The sequence below is a fragment of the Anopheles funestus genome, assembly GCF_943734845.2.
Source record: "Anopheles funestus chromosome X unlocalized genomic scaffold, idAnoFuneDA-416_04 X_unloc_41, whole genome shotgun sequence".
NCBI classification, from domain to species: domain Eukaryota; kingdom Metazoa; phylum Arthropoda; class Insecta; order Diptera; family Culicidae; genus Anopheles; species Anopheles funestus.
This window is the reverse complement of record NW_026045167.1, coordinates 25,001-45,000: the sequence shown is the minus strand read 5'-3', so window position 1 is coordinate 45,000 and position 20,000 is coordinate 25,001. Positions and strand designations below refer to the sequence as shown.

Here is a 20,000-nt window from a genome sequence, read left to right as displayed (position 1 = left end):
AAAAGTACCGATAGAGTACCCACAAATAGCACCCAATGGGCCTAACATGGCCAAAAGTACCGATAGAGTACCCACAAGAAGCACTGAGTTGGCCTAAGTTGGCCAAAAGTACCGATAGAGTACCCACAAATAGCACCGAGTGGGCCTAACATGGCCAAAAGTACCGATAGAGTACCCACAAAGAGCACCCAATTGGCCTAAGTTGGCCAAAAGTACCGCCAAGTAGCACCATAGAGGCCCGAGTAGAGCGAAATGTGGGCCAAATTGAACATTTGAAAATTTTTACAAGTCCAAAAAATTTTCTAAGTCCAGAAAATTTTCTAAGTCCAAAGAGTTGGACAAATTTCCTTAGGCCCAAAGGTTGCACTGAATGTTCCTAAGTTGGCCATCAGTACCCATGAAGTATCGCGAAGGTTCACCCGAAAGACACAATATGCCCTAAAGTACCCACAGAGTACCCACAAGTTGCACCCAATTGGCCTAAGTTGGCCAGAAGTACCGACAAGTACCACCATAGAAGCCCGAGTAGAGCGAAATGTGGGCCAAAGTACCGAGTAGTTGCCACAAATGCCCAAATGGATACCAAAATGTGGTACCAAGTACCTAACTGTTGCAACAAATGCTAGCTTTCTGACCAAAAGCTGTGGGCCAATTTCGTAGAAGAACCGCCTAGGCGAAAAGGCAAAAATCGCCGAAGCTGGCCCGCTCGCAGAGCTCGCGGGCCAGGAGATACTCATAGGGCGATTTACTAGAGTGGGGAACTTGAGAATTTTTGTGTCCGAGACTTTGGGCAACTTCGCGGCCGCCCCCTTAAAGTAAAAGATTTTCTCTGGGTGCCTAAAATTCGCAATTCCCGCAAAGTCGGGAAGACGTTAAAGTTTTTGCCCAAAAAATGGCCATCGATTTAAGGTGATTTTCCAATAAGAAAATGCTTCCTATTTTGAATTTTTTCGAATATTTCCTAAACTAAGCGTCGGAGCACATGGCCGTGGAGGAACTTTTGGTAGCTTTTGGCAAGGGCTATCGGATGAAATAATGCGAAAGGCCATCGGAGCGATATTGGATAAATGCGGGCCCATAAACGTACCTAAGAAGTGAAAATTGGTACCTTGCACGCAGGATGCAAGAAATGCTTGAGTGTTAACCATCATCGGTACCAAGTACCTAGGTTATATCGAGTGCGTAGATGGAAGTCGGTACCAAAGGGAAACCTTCCTAGGCTAGGTGCACGCAAGTGAGTATGGATCGATCAGTAGAAAGATGGGAAGCCATAGGAAACCTTCCTAGGCTAGGTGCACGCAAGTGAGTATGGATCGATCAGTAGAAAGATGGGAAGCCCAAGGAAACCTTCCTAGGCTAGGTGCACGCAAGTGAGTATGGATCGATCAGTAGAAAGATGGGAAGCCCAAGGAAACCTTCCTAGGCTAGGTGCACGCAAGTGAGTATGGATCGATCAGTAGAAAGATGGGAAGCCCAAGGAAACCTTCCTAGGCTAGGTGCACGCAAGTGAGTATGGATCGATCAGTAGAAAGATGGGAAGCCCAAGGAAACCTTCCTAGGCTAGGTGCACGCAAGTGAGTATGGATCGATCAGTAGAAAGATGGGAAGCCCAAGGAAACCTTCCTAGGCTAGGTGCACGCAAGTGAGTATGGATCGATCAGTAGAAAGATGGGAAGCCCAAGGAAACCTTCCTAGGCTAGGTGCACGCAAGTGAGTATGGATCGATCAGTAGAAAGATGGGAAGCCATAGGAAACCTTCCTAGGCTAGGTGCACGCAAGTGAGTATGGATCGATCAGTAGAAAGATGGGAAGCCATAGGAAACCTTCCTAGGCTAGGTGCACGCAAGTGAGTATGGATCGATCAGTAGAAAGATGGGAAGCCCAAGGAAACCTTCCTAGGCTAGGTGCACGCAAGTGAGTATGGATCGATCAGTAGAAAGTGGGAAGCCATAGGAAACCTTCCTAGGCTAGGTGCACGCAAGTGAGTATGGATCGATCAGTAGAAAGATGGGAAGCCATAGGAAACCTTCCTAGGCTAGGTGCACGCAAGTGAGTATGGATCGATCAGTAGAAAGATGGGAAGCCATAGGAAACCTTCCTAGGCTAGGTGCACGCAAGTGAGTATGGATCGATCAGTAGAAAGATGGGAAGCCCAAGGAAACCTTCCTAGGCTAGGTGCACGCAAGTGAGTATGGATCGATCAGTAGAAAGATGGGAAGCCCAAGGAAACCTTCCTAGGCTAGGTGCACGCAAGTGAGTATGGATCGATCAGTAGAAAGATGGGAAGCCATAGGAAACCTTCCTAGGCTAGGTGCACGCAAGTGAGTATGGATCGATCAGTAGAAAGATGGGAAGCCCAAGGAAACCTTCCTAGGCTAGGTGCACGCAAGTGAGTATGGATCGATCAGTAGAAAGATGGGAAGCCATAGGAAACCTTCCTAGGCTAGGTGCACGCAAGTGAGTATGGATCGATCAGTAGAAAGATGGGAAGCCATAGGAAACCTTCCTAGGCTAGGTGCACGCAAGTGAGTATGGATCGATCAGTAGAAAGATGGGAAGCCCAAGGAAACCTTCCTAGGCTAGGTGCACGCAAGTGAGTATGGATCGATCAGTAGAAAGATGGGAAGCCATAGGAAACCTTCCTAGGCTAGGTGCACGCAAGTGAGTATGGATCGATCAGTAGAAAGTGGGAAGCCATAGGAAACCTTCCTAGGCTAGGTGCACGCAAGTGAGTATGGATCGATCAGTAGAAAGATGGGAAGCCATAGGAAACCTTCCTAGGCTAGGTGCACGCAAGTGAGTATGGATCGATCAGTAGAAAGATGGGAAGCCATAGGAAACCTTCCTAGGCTAGGTGCACGCAAGTGAGTATGGATCGATCAGTAGAAAGTGGGAAGCCCATTACCAAATGCCCTAGTGAAGACCGTAAACGAATATCATGAACCGATAAGGAGCACCAAATGCCCTAGTGAAGACCGTAAACCAATATCATGAACCGATAAGGAGCACCAAATGCCCTAGTGAAGACCGTAAACGAATATCATGAACCGAGAAGTAGCAACGAATGCCTGAAAAAGTACCAAGTCCACGGTATAGAGTAACGAGAGTTAACCGCCGTGATGTATGCAATGAGGGCAGCCAGTGCATGGGTTCTGGACTTGGTTCGCGAATAACTTTTTTGCTAGACATCGGACAAAGTTGACGTGGAAGAACGAAATGTAGCATTTGATGCCACCTATCCAAAACTTTTTCAAGATTGAAGATCCGATCGATACAGCCTGAGTTATAGGCAAAAGTTGGTGCAAAATTGAGCATTTTTAATGGTGAAAAATCGGTACTCCTCGAATAGCTCCTGTTGGAAGCATCGGACCACATGGTCGTGGAGGAACATATTGTAGCGCGCGGTTTCAAGTATCGACACCCAAAACCGCATGTCCGATGGACGAAAAATGACCAAGTTATAGTGAAAACTTGGTTGCACCAAATTCCCGAAGAAGTGCAACGAGAAGGTGAATGCGATGGTTGTTCGTCGAATAGCTCCGGCCACAGACATGGTAGCGATTAGTGGTGCATGGAAGAAATCTAGCCACAAGTGCCATCTAGCCATGGCCAGAAGAAAGTGTGGCCATATCTTGGATACCGGCGGAGCTATGGGGCAAATATGGGCCAAAAATGGTGCCAGGTGGACCAAAAATCCGAAAAAGTACCTAGGTAAATGCGCAGGTTGTTCGTCGAATAGCTCCGGCCACAGACATGGTAGCGATTAGTGGTGCATGGAAGAAATCTAGCCACAAGTGCCATCTAGCCATGGCCCGAAGAAAGTGTGGCCATATCTTGGATACCGGCGGAGCTATGGGGCAAATATGGGCCAAAAATGGTGAAGTTGGACCAAAAATCCGACCAAGTGCGCGAGGCGCTTTCGTGAATAGCTCCGGCCACAGACATGGTAGCGATTAGTGGTGCATGGAAGAAATCTAGCCACAAGTGCCATCTACCCATGGCCAGAAGAAAGTGTGGCCATATCTTGGATACCGGCGGAGCTATGGGGCAAATATGGGCCAAAAATGGTGAAGTTGGACCAAAAATCCGACCAAGTGCGCGAGGCGCTTTCGTGAATAGCTCCGGCCACAGACATGGTAGCGATTAGTGGTGCATGGAAGAAATCTAGCCACAAGTGCCATCTACCCATGGCCAGAAGAAAGTGTGGCCATATCTTGGATACCGGCGGAGCTATGGGGCAAATATGGGCCAAAAATGGTGCAAGTTGGACCAAAAATCCGAAAAAGTACCTAGGTAAATGCGATGGTTGTTCGTCGAATAGCTCCGGCCACAGACATGGTAGCGATTAGTGGTGCATGGAAGAAATCTAGCCACAAGTGCCATCTACCCATGGCCAGAAGAAAGTGTGGCCATATCTTGGATACCGGCGGAGCTATGGGGCAAATATGGGCCAAAAATGGTGCAAGTTGGACCAAAAATCCGAAAAAGTACCTAGGTAAATGCGATGGTTGTTCGTCGAATAGCTCCGGCCACAGACATGGTAGCGATTAGTGGTGCATGGAAGAAATCTAGCCACAAGTGCCATCTACCCATGGCCAGAAGAAAGTGTGGCCATATCTTGGATACCGGCGGAGCTATGGGGCAAATATGGGCCAAAAATGGTGCAAGTTGGACCAAAAATCCGACCAAGTGCGCGAGGCGCTTTCGTGAATAGCTCCGGCCACAGACATGGTAGCGATTAGTGGTGCATGGAAGAAATCTAGCCACAAGTGCCATCTACCCATGGCCAGAAGAAAGTGTGGCCATATCTTGGATACCGGCGGAGCTATGGGGCAAATATGGGCCAAAAATGGTGCAAGTTGGACCAAAAATCCGAAAAAGTACCTAGGTAAATGCGATGGTTGTTCGTCGAATAGCTCCGGCCACAGACATGGTAGCGATTAGTGGTGCATGGAAGAAATCTAGCCACAAGTGCCATCTACCCATGGCCAGAAGAAAGTGTGGCCATATCTTGGATACCGGCGGAGCTATGGGGCAAATATGGGCCAAAAATGGTGCAAGTTGGACCAAAAATCCGAAAAAGTACCTAGGTAAATGCGATGGTTGTTCGTCGAATAGCTCCGGCCACAGACATGGTAGCGATTAGTGGTGCATGGAAGAAATCTAGCCACAAGTGCCATCTACCCATGGCCAGAAGAAAGTGTGGCCATATCTTGGATACCGGCGGAGCTATGGTGCAAATATGGGCCAAAAAATGGTGAAGTTGGACCAAAAATCCGACCAAGTGCGCGAGGCGCTTTCGTGAATAGCTCCGGCCACAGACATGGTAGCGATTAGTGGTGCATGGAAGAAATCTAGCCACAAGTGCCATCTACCCATGGCCAGAAGAAAGTGTGGCCATATCTTGGATACCGGCGGAGCTATGGGGCAAATATGGGCCAAAAATGGTGCAAGTTGGACCAAAAATCCGAAAAAGTACCTAGGTAAATGCGATGGTTGTTCGTCGAATAGCTCCGGCCACAGACATGGTAGCGATTAGTGGTGCATGGAAGAAATCTAGCCACAAGTGCCATCTACCCATGGCCAGAAGAAAGTGTGGCCATATCTTGGATACCGGCGGAGCTATGGGGCAAATATGGGCCAAAAATGGTGCAAGTTGGACCAAAAATCCGAAAAAGTACCTAGGTAAATGCGATGGTTGTTCGTCGAATAGCTCCGGCCACAGACATGGTAGCGATTAGTGGTGCATGGAAGAAATCTAGCCACAAGTGCCATCTACCCATGGCCAGAAGAAAGTGTGGCCATATCTTGGATACCGGCGGAGCTATGGTGCAAATATGGGCCAAAAATGGTGAAGTTGGACCAAAAATCCGACCAAGTGCGCGAGGCGCTTTCGTGAATAGCTCCGGCCACAGACATGGTAGCGATTAGTGGTGCATGGAAGAAATCTAGCCACAAGTGCCATCTACCCATGGCCAGAAGAAAGTGTGGCCATATCTTGGATACCGGCGGAGCTATGGGGCAAATATGGGCCAAAAATGGTGCAAGTTGGACCAAAAATCCGAAAAAGTACCTAGGTAAATGCGATGGTTGTTCGTCGAATAGCTCCGGCCACAGACATGGTAGCGATTAGTGGTGCATGGAAGAAATCTAGCCACAAGTGCCATCTACCCATGGCCAGAAGAAAGTGTGGCGCTATCTTGGATACCGGCGGAGCTATGGGGCAAATATGGGCCAAAAATGGTGCAAGTTGGACCAAAAATCCGAAAAAGTACCTAGGTAAATGCGATGGTTGTTCGTCGAATAGCTCCGGCCACAGACATGGTAGCGATTAGTGGTGCATGGAAGAAATCTAGCCACAAGTGCCATCTACCCATGGCCAGAAGAAAGTGTGGCCATATCTTGGATACCGGCGGAGCTATGGGGCAAATATGGGCCAAAAATGGTGCCAGGTGGACCAAAAATCCGAAAAAGTACCTAGGTAAATGCGCAGGTTGTTCGTCGAATAGCTCCGGCCACAGACATGGTAGCGATTAGTGGTGCATGGAAGAAATCTAGCCACAAGTGCCATCTAGCCATGGCCCGAAGAAAGTGTGGCCATATCTTGGATACCGGCGGAGCTATGGGGCAAATATGGGCCAAAAATGGTGAAGTTGGACCAAAAATCCGACCAAGTGCGCGAGGCGCTTTCGTGAATAGCTCCGGCCACAGACATGGTAGCGATTAGTGGTGCATGGAAGAAATCTAGCCACAAGTGCCATCTACCCATGGCCAGAAGAAAGTGTGGCCATATCTTGGATACCGGCGGAGCTATGGGGCAAATATGGGCCAAAAATGGTGAAGTTGGACCAAAAATCCGACCAAGTGCGCGAGGCGCTTTCGTGAATAGCTCCGGCCACAGACATGGTAGCGATTAGTGGTGCATGGAAGAAATCTAGCCACAAGTGCCATCTACCCATGGCCAGAAGAAAGTGTGGCCATATCTTGGATACCGGCGGAGCTATGGGGCAAATATGGGCCAAAAATGGTGCAAGTTGGACCAAAAATCCGAAAAAGTACCTAGGTAAATGCGATGGTTGTTCGTCGAATAGCTCCGGCCACAGACATGGTAGCGATTAGTGGTGCATGGAAGAAATCTAGCCACAAGTGCCATCTACCCATGGCCAGAAGAAAGTGTGGCCATATCTTGGATACCGGCGGAGCTATGGGGCAAATATGGGCCAAAAATGGTGCAAGTTGGACCAAAAATCCGAAAAAGTACCTAGGTAAATGCGATGGTTGTTCGTCGAATAGCTCCGGCCACAGACATGGTAGCGATTAGTGGTGCATGGAAGAAATCTAGCCACAAGTGCCATCTACCCATGGCCAGAAGAAAGTGTGGCCATATCTTGGATACCGGCGGAGCTATGGGGCAAATATGGGCCAAAAATGGTGCAAGTTGGACCAAAAATCCGACCAAGTGCGCGAGGCGCTTTCGTGAATAGCTCCGGCCACAGACATGGTAGCGATTAGTGGTGCATGGAAGAAATCTAGCCACAAGTGCCATCTACCCATGGCCAGAAGAAAGTGTGGCCATATCTTGGATACCGGCGGAGCTATGGGGCAAATATGGGCCAAAAATGGTGCAAGTTGGACCAAAAATCCGAAAAAGTACCTAGGTAAATGCGATGGTTGTTCGTCGAATAGCTCCGGCCACAGACATGGTAGCGATTAGTGGTGCATGGAAGAAATCTAGCCACAAGTGCCATCTACCCATGGCCAGAAGAAAGTGTGGCCATATCTTGGATACCGGCGGAGCTATGGGGCAAATATGGGCCAAAAATGGTGCAAGTTGGACCAAAAATCCGAAAAAGTACCTAGGTAAATGCGATGGTTGTTCGTCGAATAGCTCCGGCCACAGACATGGTAGCGATTAGTGGTGCATGGAAGAAATCTAGCCACAAGTGCCATCTACCCATGGCCAGAAGAAAGTGTGGCCATATCTTGGATACCGGCGGAGCTATGGTGCAAATATGGGCCAAAAATGGTGAAGTTGGACCAAAAATCCGACCAAGTGCGCGAGGCGCTTTCGTGAATAGCTCCGGCCACAGACATGGTAGCGATTAGTGGTGCATGGAAGAAATCTAGCCACAAGTGCCATCTACCCATGGCCAGAAGAAAGTGTGGCCATATCTTGGATACCGGCGGAGCTATGGGGCAAATATGGGCCAAAAATGGTGCAAGTTGGACCAAAAATCCGAAAAAGTACCTAGGTAAATGCGATGGTTGTTCGTCGAATAGCTCCGGCCACAGACATGGTAGCGATTAGTGGTGCATGGAAGAAATCTAGCCACAAGTGCCATCTACCCATGGCCAGAAGAAAGTGTGGCCATATCTTGGATACCGGCGGAGCTATGGGGCAAATATGGGCCAAAAATGGTGCAAGTTGGACCAAAAATCCGAAAAAGTACCTAGGTAAATGCGATGGTTGTTCGTCGAATAGCTCCGGCCACAGACATGGTAGCGATTAGTGGTGCATGGAAGAAATCTAGCCACAAGTGCCATCTACCCATGGCCAGAAGAAAGTGTGGCCATATCTTGGATACCGGCGGAGCTATGGTGCAAATATGGGCCAAAAATGGTGAAGTTGGACCAAAAATCCGACCAAGTGCGCGAGGCGCTTTCGTGAATAGCTCCGGCCACAGACATGGTAGCGATTAGTGGTGCATGGAAGAAATCTAGCCACAAGTGCCATCTACCCATGGCCAGAAGAAAGTGTGGCCATATCTTGGATACCGGCGGAGCTATGGGGCAAATATGGGCCAAAAATGGTGCAAGTTGGACCAAAAATCCGAAAAAGTACCTAGGTAAATGCGATGGTTGTTCGTCGAATAGCTCCGGCCACAGACATGGTAGCGATTAGTGGTGCATGGAAGAAATCTAGCCACAAGTGCCATCTACCCATGGCCAGAAGAAAGTGTGGCGCTATCTTGGATACCGGCGGAGCTATGGGGCAAATATGGGCCAAAAATGGTGAAGTTGGACCAAAAATCCGACCAAGTGCGCGAGGCGCTTTCGTGAATAGCTCCGGCCACAGACATGGTAGCGATTAGTGGTGCATGGAAGAAATCTAGCCACAAGTGCCATCTACCCATGGCCAGAAGAAAGTGTGGCCATATCTTGGATACCGGCGGAGCTATGGGGCAAATATGGGCCAAAAATGGTGCAAGTTGGACCAAAAATCCGAAAAAGTACCTAGGTAAATGCGATGGTTGTTCGTCGAATAGCTCCGGCCACAGACATGGTAGCGATTAGTGGTGCATGGAAGAAATCTAGCCACAAGTGCCATCTACCCATGGCCAGAAGAAAGTGTGGCCATATCTTGGATACCGGCGGAGCTATGGGGCAAATATGGGCCAAAAATGGTGCAAGTTGGACCAAAAATCCGAAAAAGTACCTAGGTAAATGCGATGGTTGTTCGTCGAATAGCTCCGGCCACAGACATGGTAGCGATTAGTGGTGCATGGAAGAAATCTAGCCACAAGTGCCATCTACCCATGGCCAGAAGAAAGTGTGGCGCTATCTTGGATACCGGCGGAGCTATGGGGCAAATATGGGCCAAAAATGGTGAAGTTGGACCAAAAATCCGACCAAGTGCGCGAGGCGCTTTCGTGAATAGCTCCGGCCACAGACATGGTAGCGATTAGTGGTGCATGGAAGAAATCTAGCCACAAGTGCCATCTACCCATGGCCAGAAGAAAGTGTGGCCATATCTTGGATACCGGCGGAGCTATGGGGCAAATATGGGCCAAAAATGGGTAAACTTGTACGGTCCAAAGCCAAGGGTAAATTTTTTTATTCCTCTAATAACTTCTACCACAGACATTGAATCGGTTCGTGATGTATGGATGAAATGTAGCAAACAGTTGGAACTACCCATAAAATCTTAAAGATTGACGATCCAATGCATAGAACCGGAGTAATGTGCGATACTTGGTGAAAAATCGAGTGAAAAATTAACTATAAACTGTTTTTGGCCCATAACTCGAATACTAGACATCGGAAGGGGGGGTCGTAGAACGATTTTTTGTTGCCCTATCGATTCCCTATCGAACGAGCAAAAGTTGTTTTTTTGACCAAAAAGTACCCCCACTCTAGTAAAATTGGCCTGATTTTACTAGTCCCCGGTACCCGTACAGGCAAAATGAGCAAAATGCTCAAGTATGAATGGTTTTTGGCCCATAACTCGAATACTAGACGTCGCAGGGGGGTGTCGTGGAACAATTTTTGGTAGCCCTTGAAATTATCTATCGAATGACATATACTTGATTTTTGGCCAAAAAGTTCCCTAGACTAGTAAAAATCGCATCATTTTACTAGAGTCGGGTACCCTGGACGAAAAACCGCTATAGTTGCGGTTTTTGGCTAATAACTCGAATACTAGACGTCGCAGGGGGGTGTCGTGGAACAATTTTTGGTAGCCCTTGAAATTATCTATCGAATGACATATACTTGATTTTTGGCCAAAAAGTTCCCTAGACTAGTAAAAATCGCATCATTTTACTAGAGTCGGGTACCCTGGACGAAAAACCGCTATAGTTGCGGTTTTTGGCTAATAACTCGAATACTAGACGTCGCAGGGGGGTGTCGTGGAACAATTTTTGGTAGCCCTTGAAATTATCTATCGAATGACATATACTTGATTTTTGGCCAAAAAGTTCCCTAGACTAGTAAAAATCGCATCATTTTACTAGAGTCGGGTACCCTGGACGAAAAACCGCTTAAGTTGCGGTTTTTGGCTAATAACTCGAATACTAGACGTCGCAGGGGGGTGTCGTGGAACAATTTTTGGTAGCCCTTGAAATTATCTATCGAATGACATATACTTGATTTTTTGACCAAAAAGTTCCTAGACTAGTAAAAATCGCATCATTTTACTAGAGTCGGGTACCCTGTACGAAAAACCGCTATAGTTGCGGTTTTTGGTCAATAACTCGAATACTAGACGTCGGAGGGGGGTGCCGTAGAACAATTTTTTGTAGCCCTTGAAATTACCTTTCGAATGATATATAGTGGTTTTTTGGTCAAACAGTGACCCCGAGACTAGTAACCCTCCATACACAAAACCGCCTAAAAAGTTTTGGTTTTGCAAAATTTTGAAAAGTGCGTCAAAAAAATTTTTTCAAAAAGTACCAAATCGTGATCAGAACTCACTATAGACCATAAAAAGTGAAATCCGATGGTCATTTGCAACACTTGGTCAATCGAGAAAAATTTCACTTTTTTACTAGAGTCGGGTACCCTGAACGAAAAATCGCTCAAGTGATGGTTTTTGGCCAATAACTCGAATACTAGACGTCGGAGGGGGGTGCCGTAGAACAATTTTTTGTAGCCCTTGAAATTACCTTTCGAATGATATATAGTGGTTTTTTGGTCAAAAAGTGACCCCTAGTCTAGTAACGCTCCATACAAAAAACCGCCTAAAAAGTTTTGGTTTTGCAAAATTATGAAAAGTTCAAAAGAATTTTTTTTTCAAAAACTACTAAAACGTGATAAGAACTTACTATAGACCATGAAAAGTGATATCCGATGATAATTTGCAAAAGTTGGTAACTAGTAAAAAATTTCACTTTTTTACTAGAGTCGGTGCAACGAGAAAAAAAAAGTCCGTGATGGAGAAAAATGGCACGTTTTCCACGCCTGTACGCTTTCGTTTACTATATAGGGGGTAGGTGAGCCAGAAGCATGATTTTGACTGAGTATGTATCTTTATGAATTGGACCCTTCTAAATCGATTGAGACTACCCCCAGGACGATCGGACGACTGCTTCTGGCTCAAAATGTGGTTTTTAGATTTTGATCGTCAATTATGCGAGAAAAAATCGATTAGAAGTAAAGATACGAAATGCTTGGTCTAAGTTGGGAAACGACTTCGGATATTTGTTGGACGTTGTCGTAGAAGGTCCGAGGACCAAGGAAAAGTGATTTCCAAGTGGATTTATGCACTATTAGTCGATGGTAAGATGTGAAATTAGTAGAACTTACCATACAATTTGCGAAGTTGAAGCAATCGGTTGATGATTATGGTACTGTCTGTCCAATTTGGTGGTTCGGAATGAGTGAAACGATGTTGATGATGGATAGACGTTGCGATTGCCCCCGATCGGGGAACAAATAGTGGTCTTTAAGGTCCAAGTACCTATGTTTTGGTAAGCAGAACTGAGAGTTAAAGGATGAAAGTCGGCCATTCCTAATATCATCCTATCGGTGGTTCGCGAGTTGTTTGAGGACCGGAGCAGCTCGCGATGAAACGGTCCTAGGGTATTGGTTATCCATCCAAGGAAGAGTAAATGCGATCCTAGATGTGTGTCGTTGGCCGTTCTACCGGCATCGCCTATAGATGAGATATCGACGGGCATGCCTTACTCGAAAGTTGAATTCTAGGATCGATGGTCAAACAGACCTATGAGCGATAAACCAAACTGAACACGTATTGATGTCGGCTTTTCCTATCATTTGATGCCGCAGGTTGTTTAGGGACCGGAGCAACTTGCGGCCGAGACGGTCCCCGGGGGTTTCTTTCTCCAAGGAGTGGAAACTATTAAGCAAGAGTTGTAGCAAGATACGATCCTCTGATGTGTCGTTGGCCGTTCATGCGGTATCGCCTGTCGATGAGATATCGATGGGCATGCCTTACTCTACCGACCTTCTAATTGAGAGTATTAATCAGGGATCGATGGTCAAACAAGACCAATGAGCGATAAACCAAACTGAACACGTATTGATGTCGGCTTTTCCTATCATTTGATGCCGCAGGTTGTTTAGGGACCGGAGCAGCTTGCGGCCGAGACGGTCCCCGGGGGTTTCTTTCTCCAAGGAGAAGAAACGATTAAGCAAAAGTTGTAGCAAGATACGATCCTCTGATGTGTCGTTGGCCGTTCAAGCGGTATCGCCTGTCGATGAGATATCGATGGGCATGCCTTACTCTCCCGACTGGATTACTGAGAGTTTAATCAGGGATCGATGGTCAAACAGACCAATGAGCGATAAACCAAACTGAACACGTATTGATGTCGGCATTTCCTATCATTTGTCGCAGGTTGTTTAGGGACCGGAGCAGCTTGCGACCGAGACGGTCCCCGGGGGTTTCTTTCTCTAAGGAGTGGAAACGATTAAGCAAAAGTCGTAGCAATAATCGATCACCTGATGTGTCGTTGGCCGTTCTTGCGGTATCGCCTGTCGATGAGATATCGATGGGCATGCCTTACTCTCCTGACTGTTTAATTGAGAGTTATAATCAGGGATCGATGGTCAAAAAGACCTATGAGCGATAAACCAAACTGAACACGTATTGATGTCGGCATTTCCTATCATTTGTCGCAGGTTGTTTGGGGACCGGAGCAGCTTGCGACCGAGACGGTCCCTTCCCGAAAGATGGTGAACCGAGTCGTCTGGCGTAAAAACCGGACGACTCGAAAGGGCTTGACCCTTTCAAGTGAGCGATAATCACATTCTACGCTCAGTTCGACAGCTACAAGGCAATCACTCGCTATGTTCAGAGCTAATACATGCAACATGCCGGCATTGTTTCCACCGACGCATGGATTCAAGACTGGTGCACTTATTAGTTAAACCGTTCGCCTCCGGGTGTTTCGAGTTCAAGTCTGGATGAGGATTGTTCTTGCTGGTAATAGCTTGAGCCCCTGAATAAGGGGTCGAAGCGTACATCTTGAGACCATGTACAACATATTACCAAATCGGCACCATGGGTTCGGGTGCAAGTGATGTAACCGTGAAAGATGTTGAGCAGCCCAACATCGGTTTACACACGCATAATAGGAAGGCAGCGCTGTCGACTGGTCAGTCGTGTAAGAAGTGTGCATTATCGATCACAAATATATTGGTGATCTGTAGGTTGCGCATACACCATGCCCGGTGTAAAGTGCCGTGGTCCCCCCCGGGGGGCTGCATCAAACCGTTCGCCACGCGAACTACCCAATGGAACGAACTCTATGCATTTAATAAGAAGAAGAGATGATAATGAAACACGGTCGATTTAAGAGTTGAAAACGTTGAAATGCCTATAAGCAAGTCTTAAGTTGGTGGTTTCGTTGTGCCCCAACAAATTGGTGCCTTACCCTACACCAAAGAGCCATTCAACATGGTTCAAGTGAGCGATAATCACGCTCTACGCTCAGTATGACAGCTGCAAGGCAATCACTCGCTAAGTTCAGAGCTAATACATGCAACACGCCGGCATTGTTTCCACCGACGCATGGATTCAAGACTGGTGCACTTATTAGTTAAACCGTTCGCCTGCGGGTGTTTCGAGTTCAAGTCTGGATGAGGATTGATCTTGCTGGTAATAGCTTGAGCCCCTGAATAAGGGGCCGAAGCGTACATCTTGAGTAAATGTACAACATATTACCAAATCGGCACCGTGGGTTCTGGTGCAAGTGATGTAACCGTGAAAGATGTTGAGCAGCCCAACATCGGTTTACACACGCATAATAGGAAGGCAGCGCTGTCGACTGGTCAGTCGTGTAAGAAGTGTGCATTATCGATCTCCAATATATGAGCTCAGTATGACAGCCCAATTGGTAATCCTCGGGACCTCCAGAAAGGAAGCTGGATGAGGATTACCAAATCGAAAGTTGATAAGTGTAGTGGTACCACTTAGTCAACTTGTATCCCGAAAGATGGTGAACCGAGTCGTCTGGCGTAAAAACCGGACGACTCGAAAGGGCTTGACCCTTTCAAGTGAGCGATAATCACATTCTACGCTCAGTTCGACAGCTACAAGGCAATCACTCGCTATGTTCAGAGCTAATACATGCAACATGCCGGCATTGTTTCCACCGACGCATGGATTCAAGACTGGTGCACTTATTAGTTAAACCGTTCGCCTCCGGGTGTTTCGAGTTCAAGTCTGGATGAGGATTGATCTTGCTGGTAATAGCTTGAGCCCCTGAATAAGGGGTCGAAGCGTACATCTTGAGACCATGTACAACATATTACCAAATCGGCACCATGGGTTCGGGTGCAAGTGATGTAACCGTGAAAGATGTTGAGCAGCCCAACATCGGTTTACACACGCATAATAGGAAGGCAGCGCTGTCGACTGGTCAGTCGTGTAAGAAGTGTGCATTATCGATCACAAATATATTGGTGATCTGTAGGTTGCGCATACACCATGCCCGGTGTAAAGTGCCGTGGTCCCCCCCGGGGGGGCTGCATCAAACCGTTCGCCACGCGAACTACCCAATGGAACGAACTCTATGCATTTAATAAGAAGAAGAGATGATAATGAAACACGGTCGATTTAAGAGTTGAAAACGTTGAAATACCTATAAGCAAGTCTTAAGTTGGTGGTGACCGTTACGCCCCAACAAATTGGTGCCTTACCCTACACCAAAGAGCCATTCAACATGGTTCAAGTGAGCGATAATCACGCTCTACGCTCAGTATGACAGCTGCAAGGCAATCACTCGCTAAGTTCAGAGCTAATACATGCAACACGCCGGCATTGTTTCCACCGACGCATGGATTCAAGACTGGTGCACTTATTAGTTAAACCGTTCGCCTGCGGGTGTTTCGAGTTCAAGTCTGGATGAGGATTGTTCTTGCTGGTAATAGCTTGAGCCCCTGAATAAGGGGCCGAAGCGTACATCTTGAGAGTAAATGTACAACATATTACCAAATCGGCACCGTGGGTTCTGGTGCAAGTGATGTAACCATGAAAGATGTTGAGCAGCCCAACATCGGTTTACACACGCATAAGGGGTTTATTGTTATCTGTAGGTTGCGCATACACCATACCCGGTGTAAAGTGCCGTGGTCCCCCAGGGGGCTGCATCAAAACGTTCGCCATGCGAACTACCCAATGGAACGAACTCGATGTATTGAAAGAGATGAACAATTAATAGCGAGAATAGGGGCCCGGAAGCAATTCCGCGGCCCTACGGTCGATTCAAGAGTTGAAACGTTGTACAATCGTGGATAGCACCTAGTGCTAATATGGTGAGAGATAATGTGTGAGGAAATTTAGTTTCCTAAAGTTTAGTTAGTGGTTTCCGTTGTGCCCTAACAAACTTAAAGTTGGTGGTGACCGTTACACCCCAACAAATTGGTGCCTTACCCAACACCAAAGAGCCATTCCATATGGTTCTAGAGAGAGAGAGTTGTGTGGAAATTTATTTCCCACTAAGCGAGTGTGTGTCTGTAGTGGAACGAATTCTGGTTGATCCTACCAGTAATATACGCTTGTCTCAAAGGTTAAGCCATGCATGTCTAAGTACAAACATAAATGAATGTGAAACCGCATAAGGCTCAGTATAACAGCTATAATTCACAAGATCATCCTACCACTAGTTACTTGGATAACTGTGGAAAATCCAGAGCTAATACATGCAACATGCCGGGACTGTTGCCCTCTCGGGTAGCTGAACTGGTGCACTTATTAGTTAAACCAATCGCCTCCGGGCGGCTTGAGTTGAAGTCTGGATAAGGACGCAGATCGTATGGTCGCTTGTCGACTGACGACAGATCTTTCAAATGTCTGCCCTATCAACTATTGATGGTAGTGTAGAGGACTACCATGGTTGCGACGGGTAACGGGGAATCAGGGTTCGATTCCGGAGAGGGAGCCTGAGAAATGGCTACCACATCCAAGGAAGGCAGCAGGCGCGTAAATTACCCAATCCCAGTACGGGGAGGTAGTGACGAGAAATAACAATATGGACCTCTCTAACGATGGTCCATAATTGGAATGAGTTGAGTATAAATCCTTCAACAAGGATCAAGTGGAGGGCAAGTCTGGTGCCAGCAGCCGCGGTAATTCCAGCTCCACTAGCGTATATTAAAGTTGTTGCGGTTAAAACGTTCGAAGTTGATTGCCCGTCCAGACACGTGACCGCCACGGGCGCCCGGTTACACGCCGGGGCCGTTCGTGCGCGCGCTCACGGCTGCGACTCACAATGGTGTACTTGGGCGTTACTCTGTGAACGAGTACCGTGCTACCGGTTAACTCCGGCACGGGCTCCTCATGGTGCTCAAGATACTCACATTTACCTTGAACAAATTAGAGTGCTCAAAGCAGGCTAAGACAAAGCGTCCGGCCCCCCCGTGGGGTTGGCGTTGGCCGAGAATAATCTTGCATGGAATAATGGAATATGACCTCGGTTTATACGATTTCGTTGGTTTGTCAGAAACCTAGAGGTAATGATTAACAGAAGTAGTTGGGGGCATTGGTATTACGGCGCGAGAGGTGAAATTCGTAGACCGTCGTAGGACCAACTGAAGCGAAAGCGTTTGCCATGGATGCTTTCTTTAATCAAGAACGAAAGTTAGAGGATCGAAGGCGATTAGATACCGCCCTAGTTCTAACCGTAAACGATGCCAATTAGCAATTGGGAGACGCTACCCCTATTCGGTGCTCTCAGTCGCTTCCGGGAAACCAAAATCGGGTTCCGGGGGAAGTATGGTTGCAAAGTTGAAACTTAAAGGAATTGACGGAAGGGCACCACAAGAAGTGGAGCTTGCGGCTTAATTTGACTCAACACGGGAAAATTTACCAGGTCCAAACTTATCGAGGTAAGACAGATTGATAGCTCTTTCTCAAATTTAAGGGTAGTGGTGCATGGCCGTTCTTAGTTCGTGGAATGATTTGTCTGGTTAATTCCGATAACGAACGTGACTCAAACATGCTAACTAGAACGCTGTCAGCAGTGCGCCTCCGGGCGCACCTGACGTTACAGCCGGGCGGCGCCTTCACGGGCGGTCGTCGGCTACGTTTGCCCTGCTTAGCGGGACAACTTGTGTTTAGCAAGCTGAGAATGAGCGATAACAGGTCCGTGATGCCCTTAGATGTTCTGGGCTGCACGCGTGCTACAATGTGGGTCGCAGCGTGTTCTCGCCAATAGGCGCCCCCATTCCGAGAGGAACGGGAAATCACTAAAATGCCCATCTAGTCGGGATTGGGGACTGCAACGGTCCCCATGAACCTGGAATTTCTAGTAAGCACTAGTCATTAGCTAGTGCTGATTACGTCCCTGCCCTTTGTACACACCGCCCGTCGCTACTACCGATGGATTATTTAGTGAGGTTTCTGGAGGCTTACCTTCCGCGGTTCCTTCGTGAGCTGCAGCTGGCATGGCTGAAGTTGACCGAACTTGATGATTTAGAGGAAGTAAAAGTCGTAACAAGGTTTCCGTAGGTGAACCTGCGGAAGGATCATTACTGATGATCGTCCGCGAGTGACCAACCATGGGCTGCCTTCGGTGTAGCTCGGTCGCTCGCTTGCTATGTGTCAGAATTTGTTGAAAGCCAACTCGTTCGTTGTACACTTTGATGGGTGACCATCACTGTGTCTCCGTGCCGAGCTAGATCTCCCCTAGCCGTAAGGCACTTGAACGCCCCTTCGACGACGAGTTGCATGTGTGTGGTATGTGTCAGAATCTGGTGAAGCTTTCTGCATGTGATGTGCCTTGTGTGGATCCGTGGCCATTGCATTGTGTCTGGTGCTTAGATACCCAGACACTTAGAACGCTTGCGCGGAAAGCAAACTCGATCGTTGTACACTTTGATGGGTGACCATCACTGTGTCTCCGTGCCGTGCTAGATCCCCCCTAGCCGTAAGGCACTTTGAACGCCCCTTCGACGACGAGTTACAAGAGTGTGGTATGTGTCAGAATCTGGTGAAGCTTTCTGCATGTGATGTGCCTTGTGTGGATCCGTGGCCATTGCATTGTGTCTGGTGTGTAGGTACCCAGACACTTAGAACGCTTGCGCGGAAAGCAAACTCGATCGTTGTACACTTTGATGGGTTACCATCACTGTGTCTCCGTGCCGTGCTAGATCTCCCCTAGCCGTAAGGCACTTTGAACGCCCCTTCGACGACGAGTTACAAGAGTGTGGTATGTGTCATAATCTGGTGAAGCTTTCTGCATGTGATGTGCCTTGTGTGGATCCGTGGCCATTGCATTGTGTCTGGTGTGTAGGTACCCAGACACTTAAGCAAACTCGATCGTTGTACACTGTGATGGGCGAGCATCACTGTGTCTCCGTGCCGTGTAAGAGCTCCCCTGGCCATCAGGCACTTGAAAGGTCCTTCGACGACGAGTTACAATAGTGGTGTGTTAGATACGTCAGGTGATGGTATCTACTGTTGTGCAATACGTATCCGGCCACGGCACGGAACGAACGGGAACTGTGGTGCAGACATACAAAGAGTTAAGCCTATTAGTCATTAACTCTAAGGACGGGGCCATGGGGCGGTACGCAAAGGATACGGATGAGCGAGTATGCAGGCCCAATACTCAATAGCTCGATCCGATCCAAGCACATGAGTTGACTGCGGCGCCAGGTTAACCAATGTGCTAGATTCTATTTGGCCAGTAGAATCTTGTGTCTTATGCGATTTGATACCAAGACACCAGAACGAAAGTTAGTTGAAGAGTTATTAAACTCTTATGAAGTATGGTTGTGCAATCACAACTTATGACTTTAACCTATAAAGTGGATATGGACTTGCAATTATAACATGGAATCTCTACACACCCCATGAGCTCGATCCAATCCACGCACACGAGTTGCCTGAGTAGCGACAGGTATACCGATGTGCAATACGTATCCGGCCACGGCACGGAACGAACGGGAACTGTGGTGCAGACATACAAAGAGTTAAGCCTACTAGTCATTAACTCTAAGGACGGGGCCATGGGGCGGTACGCAAAGGATACGGATGAGCGAGTATGCAGGCCCAATACTCAATAGCTCGATCCGATCCAAGCACATGAGTTGACTGCGGCGCCAGGTTAACCAATGTGCTAGATTCTATTTGGCCAGTAGAATCTTGTGTCTTACGCGATTTGATACCAAGACACCAGAACGAAAGTTAGTTGAAGAGTGATTAAACTCTTATGAAGAATGGTTGTGCAATCACAACTTATGACTTTAACCTATAAAGTGGATATGGACTATCAATTATAACATGGGGCACACACCATGTTCTCGATCCAATC

General features: G+C 47.5%; 1 long non-coding RNA gene across 1 annotated transcript in view; it reads left to right on the top strand.

The window, feature by feature from the left end:
* The first annotated feature begins 19,501 nt into the window (after nucleotides 1–19,501).
* LOC125773585 (uncharacterized) overlaps nucleotides 19,502–20,000 on the top strand; it is a 1,031-nt gene continuing 532 nt past the window's right edge. Inside the window, exon 1 of the long non-coding RNA XR_007420225.1 lies at nucleotides 19,502–19,586. This is a non-coding gene — a long non-coding RNA (uncharacterized LOC125773585). The remainder of the gene's footprint in view (nucleotides 19,587–20,000) is intronic.